This window comes from Ictidomys tridecemlineatus, chromosome 15, assembly GCF_052094955.1.
Source record: "Ictidomys tridecemlineatus isolate mIctTri1 chromosome 15, mIctTri1.hap1, whole genome shotgun sequence".
NCBI classification, from domain to species: Eukaryota; Metazoa; Chordata; class Mammalia; order Rodentia; family Sciuridae; genus Ictidomys; species Ictidomys tridecemlineatus.
The window spans coordinates 16,188,033-16,194,325 of NC_135491.1; positions in this window are offsets into that span (position 1 = coordinate 16,188,033).

Consider the following 6,293-nt stretch of genomic DNA (forward strand, 5'->3'; position numbering starts at 1 on the left):
GTACAGGAAAGGGGATTTTTAGGGTCCCTTGTCCTGCTGGAGTTGGTCAGGGGAACTGGCTGAACTCCAGGATTGGCCAGGGGGTTCTGCTGATTGACAGGCATTAGTCAGGAGATCCTGCTGATTGACAGGCATTTCCACTGGCACCTGATTGATGTTCCTTTCCTGCTCGGGCTGCTTTGTTCTAAGTCGCTGCCACTGACCTAACAATTTCTACACGTTACATAATTTTAAAGAATTGTTCTATAGAATACACACACACACATACACACACACACACACACACACACACACACACACCAATTAATTGGTCAACTGAGATGAAATAAACAAATTTCTACAAAACACAGACTTCCAAAAGTGACCCAGACAGACATCTGAATAGGCCCTAATAAGAGAAATGATTAAATTAGTATTCGTAAAACTACCAGCAAAGAAAAGTTCATACCCAGATGACTTCACTGCTGATTCTACCAAATGTTTATGGAATTAATACCAATTCTTGACAAAAACTTCCAAAAACAGGATAGAAGAGAGGGGAACACTTTTCAACACATTTTATGAATTCAGAATGATACTGACATCATGGCCAAATAAAGACATCACGAGAAAACTATAGATCAATGTCTTATGAATTTGAGTGCAAAAATTCTCAGGAAATACTAGCATACTGAATTCAACAGATTGACACACCACAAAAAGGTTGACACACCATGACCAAGTTGGGTCTATCTTATAAATGTTAAGGTTGGTGTAACATCTGAAAATGAATTAATGTAGTACATCATATCATTAAAATAAATAAGCAATTGATTACTTATAAAGGTGCTGTATTAGATTTTTTTTGTGGTTGTGTTTTTGTATTTGTTTTTTTTATGGTTGCTGTTAACAATTTACCACAAACTCAATGGCTCAAAACAAGAAGTTACCTTACAGTTCTGTAGGACAAAAGTCTGAAATTAGTATTCTTATTCTAAAATCAAGGGATATTGGAATGGCTGTATTTTTTTCTCAAGGGCCTAGAGAATGTGTTCCTTCCTTTTAACAAGGTCAAAAATTTGATGAATTTCATCTTTAAATAAAAAATGGCTGGTCATGTCTTTCCCACTTGCTGCCTCTATCATACCCACTAGAGTCTTTCTCTTCCTCATGTAAGTATTCATGTGATTGCATCAGACCCAATGGGATAATACAGAATTGTTACTGCTGTTTTCCAGTGAGGAGTCCTTGATTCCCCAAATGCTGAAGTATAACACTAGAGAAGCAAGCTGAGGCAAGTGTAGAGTGGAAAGTGGAAGGCTTTCTTAAAGGACAGCAGACAAGACTTCTCCTCAAGGAAGAAAGGGACCTGAAAGGAGGAATCTGTGGAAGGGGGAGGTCTTCCCTTTTTTATAGCTGAAGTCTTCTTTTAGTTTTCCCAAATTCATGTCCTTTGTTTCCCTCTATCCTGCAGTGATAGAATGCAGGTGGGAAGGCCCAAAAGGTGGGAGATTGTGGGAAGCCGTTCTCACACATGATTGGGTACCTCCCTGACTGTGAGGTGCTCTGGCCAGCTGTGTCAGAACTTATCCCCATCCTTTTTAGGTTCGAGAGCCTGCCCATGCGGGGGTGTGACTGACCATTGACCCTGAGACCAATCACTGACCCTGACCTTGGAATGCTGTCCCCCTCCACCTTCATCGGATGGAATTTTCCCCTGAATTTTTTGTTCTCCAATAAAAGCCCACTCTCTGGTGTGCTCTTCCTCTCTCCTGCTTGTCTCTTGGGTAAACCTCGCTACCACATCAGGTGGCTCGAGGCAGGAGCCAGGAAGAGCCGTCTCTTTGCTGGGCAAGAAAAAGTTAATTGAGTTTATGTGTCTTTATTTTGATCTCACTAGTTAACTTCTATGTTTAGGACCTCTAGTGTGAAGCTAGCATGCTGGTCCTGCAGCAGAGGAGATAGGTGTGCTGGAGGAGTAATCTGGGCAGGAAGGGCCTGGGGAGGTTTTGGATTAGCACCTCCCTGTTTGCTGGAAGCTGTTTAATTAACAGTTTCTTAGGCTGGGTTCAGAGCCTTGGGGACATTAACATTTCAATTTTCCCAAGTGCTGCTCTGGTTTCCTGGACTCCATTCTCCAAAATGGTCTCCATTTTATTTATCTTACTCGATATTAGACCCAATTTACCTAACTACACTAATTACCTATCTGTAAATCTGGCTTCAGTATGATCTCCCTATTTTAAGGTCAGCTGATTAGCTTTAATTCCACCTGTTAACTTAATTCCTCCTACCACTTTAAATAATGTATTCACATCTTCCAGGAATTAGATGTAGGCATTTTGAGCAGACCATTATCCTGCCTACCCCAGTTGTTGAAATACTACAAGAGGAAAGTGACAGATTCATTAACAAATGGGGCTACAATTGGATTTCCACATGGAAAAAAATAACTTAGCCATGCACTTATAGGGGGGACATCAGCCAGCATCTCATTAAGGGGTTCTTCTTCCTGCCCAGGAAAATCCAAGTCACCCTAAAACTTACAATCCCAAATAATTAGTAAATAACAAAGCGCACTTAATCAGAAATATATTTATAGAAAGCGAAGCCCCTGGTAGATCTAGTCCACGTGGGTTCTGAAACTAGACAAAGACAAAATGGTTCCAGTGGTTTATTTAAGGGGGTACATCAAAGGTAGGAATAAGATTACAAGGGCAGAGTCTTGCTTCAAGATGTCTTACAATCAGCAAGTTGATTGACATCTTGGAAGGTCACACCCATCTCAGGTTCTGTGTGGACCATGGCAGAGTGGGATAAAGATTCACATTGTCCATAGGCATTTGACCAAAGGAAATGTTCCCTGGTTATTCCCAGACACCGTATGTTTCTATCCACGAGGCTTCCATGCGTGGTGACCCACATGCAATCCATGGATGGCTCCTGACACATGCTGGGGCATACCTGTAATCCCAGCAACTCAGGAGGCTGAGGCAGGAGGAAGAGTTCTGATAAACACAGTCTGATTCCCTCTTAAAATTGGGAGCCATCTCGGCACAAAGACATAAAGCTAATTTTGGCTTTACTCTAAATTACTACAAATTCTGAACTTGCTTGGAATGCTTACCTGTGCCTTGAACTCACCCATCCCTGGCTTTCCTTGTCCAGATAACAACCCTCTCTGAGGCTCTAATGACCTTCATAAATTCTGATGTCTGGCCAGCAAAAATATAAACTAGCCTTTGTGTTATGCTCCTCAGAGTTTTGTTATCTGTAACCCCCCGCCCTTTGTGTAACTTTCTAGGCTAAAAGCTGGGCTGCAGGAAAGCTGTGGGGCTGTCTTGCTCCCGAAGTTTTTGGTAGGAGAGGTAGCCCGCCGGTCGAAATAATAAGCTTGCTTTAATTTTATTTTAATTGGAGTCAGTGGTCTTTTCTTTGTGTCTTGGTCTAACAGTTCAATGCCAGCCTCAGCAGACTCTTGATCATTACTTCATACCATAAACAAAGACTGAAACTGGATCACAGATCTAAACATTAAAACTTTAAGAGCTTTAGAATTAAACAATAGGCTAATGCTTTAAAACACTGAGGTGGGCATGCATTTCTTAGAAACAATGCAAAATAGTAATCACAAATGAAGGTGATATTGGATTTCATCAAAAGTTAAAACTGCTTTTTGAAAACAACATCAAAAAACTGAGAGAGGGCTGGGGTTGTGGCTCAGCAGTAGAGCACTCACCTAGCACATGCGAGGCCCTGGGTTCGATCCTTAGCATTACATAAAATAAATAAATAAAATAAAGATATTGTGTCCAACTACAACTAAAGAAATATTTAAGAAACACACTGAGAGAAGGCCTGGAGTTGTGATTCAATGGTAGAGCGCTTACCTAACACATGTGGGGCACTGGGTTCAATTCTCAGAACTACATGTAAGTAAATAAATAAAGGCCCATCAACAACTAATAAAAATACTTTTTAAAAAAACTGAGAGGAGCCAGGTGCATTTGTGCATCCCCTTGTTTCAGAAGAATCACAAGTTGGAAGCCAGCTTCCCTACCTTAGGGAGGTCCTGTCTCAAAATGAAATATTAAGAAGGGCTGGGAATGTGTCTCTGTGATAGAGCCTAGCATGTGCAAGGCCCTAGGTTCAATCCCCAGTACAGCCAAAAATAAATAAATAAATGTGCTCCAGGCAGGGAGAAAATATTTTCAACATATGTATGTATATATATATATTTTTTAATTTTTTAATCCATTCTAAGTTGTTATACATGACAGCAGAATGCATTTCAATTCCTATTATACATATAGAGCACAATTTTTCATGTTTCTGGTTGTACATATAGTAGATTCACACCATTTGTGTCTTCCTACATATACTTAGGGTAATGATGTTCATCTCATTCCACCATCTTTCTTACCTCCATACCCCTTCCCTTTTCTCCCTCGCTTTTGCTGTAAAGTTCTTCCATTCCTCCCATGCTTCCCCCCATCTCTATAATGGATCAGCATCCATATATCAGAGGAAACATTTGGCATTTGTCGGGGGGGATTGGCTTACTTGACTTAGCATAATATTCTCCAATTTCATCCATTTACCTGCAAATGCCATGATTTTATTCTCTTTTAATGCAGAGTAGTATTGAATTGTGTACATATACCACATTTTCTTTATTCATTCATCTACTGAAGGGCATCTAGGTTGGTTCCACAATTTAGCTATTGTGAATTGTATTGCTGTAAATACTGATATGGCTGCATCACTGTAGTATGCTGTTTTTAAGTCCTTTGGGTATAAACTGAGGAGTGGGATAGCTGGGTTAGATGACGGTTCCATTCCAAGTTTGCCAAGTAATCTCCATACAGTTTTCCATATTGGTTGCAACAATTTACTGTCCCACCAGCAATGTATGAGTGTGCCTTTTCCCCCACATCCTTGCCAACACTTATTGTTGTTTGTTTTTTATGCATATTATGTATTTATTCAAAATAAATAAAAACGCTACCCAATATAAGACAAGCAACCAATTTTAAAACTGAAAATAAAATTGACACGACTTTAAGAATGATAAATAAGGGCATGAGATTATGCTGAAATTAATAGTCATCAGGAAATGCAGATCAAAATCGCAATTTGATACCACTTTTCATCCTCTAGATAATGAAAACTCTAAAGATTGACAGTAGAAAGTGTTGAAGGGGATGGTCCATGCCTATAATCCCAGCAGCTTGGGAGGCTAAGACAAGAGGATTGAGAGTTCAGAGCCAGCCTCAGCAACTTAGCAAAGGCCTAAGCAACTCATCAAGCTCAGTCTCTAAATAAAATATTCAAAAGGGCTGGGGATGTGCTCAGTGGTAGAGTGCCACTGGGTTCAATCCTTGCTACCAGAAAAAGAAAAGAAAGATGTATTGAAAGGAAATGAAATAGCTAGATGTTTCATACAGTACTGGTGAGAATATAAATGGTATAACCACTTAGCAAAGCAGACTGGCAGTTTCTTGCAAAATTAAATATGTACTTATACGACCCACCAATTACTCTACTACATATTTCCTAACATAAGTGAAGGCATAATTGTTCACAAAAAGACTTGAACACAAACACTTATATCAATTTTATTCACATCAACCAATCTGGAAACAACCTAAATATGCATAAACACATGAATTGATGTACAAACACATGCATTCATAAAATAAAATATTATTCAGCAACAAAAAGAAATACTGTTATAGAAAAGAGCATAGATGAATCTTTTCAAAAACATCATGCTGAGAGACAGATGCCAGATCAAAAAAGTACACCTACTGTGTGATTCTATTGGTGACTCTGTGGGCTCTTGTGCTGTTAGAAGAATCAAAGGTGGACTGGCACAGAACAAGGCTTTTTATTCTCAAACTTGAGTACAAAGAGAGGCAGCACATAAGGGACAGAAACTCCAGGCTGGCTCAAACAAAGGACAAAGCTGTACAGAATTTTTATTTAATTTAATTAATTAATTTATTTTTGGTACTGGGGCTTGAACCCGGGGTACCCTTTTCATTTTTTATTTCGAAACAGGGTCTCATTAAGTTGCTTAGGGCCTTGCTAAGTTGTTGAGGCTGGCTTTAAACTTCTGATACTCCTGTCTCAGCCTCCTGAGCCGCTGGGATAGCCATCCCAACTGTGCCTGGCAAGATTGGTGTACTTTTTAAGCCCCCATTTATGGTATCTCTGTTAACCCCATAAGACTAAGGACTGTCTTCATCTCAGTTTCACTTATATGGAACTCTAGATAAGTAAGACTCATAGACAGGACTACTCTATAGTGG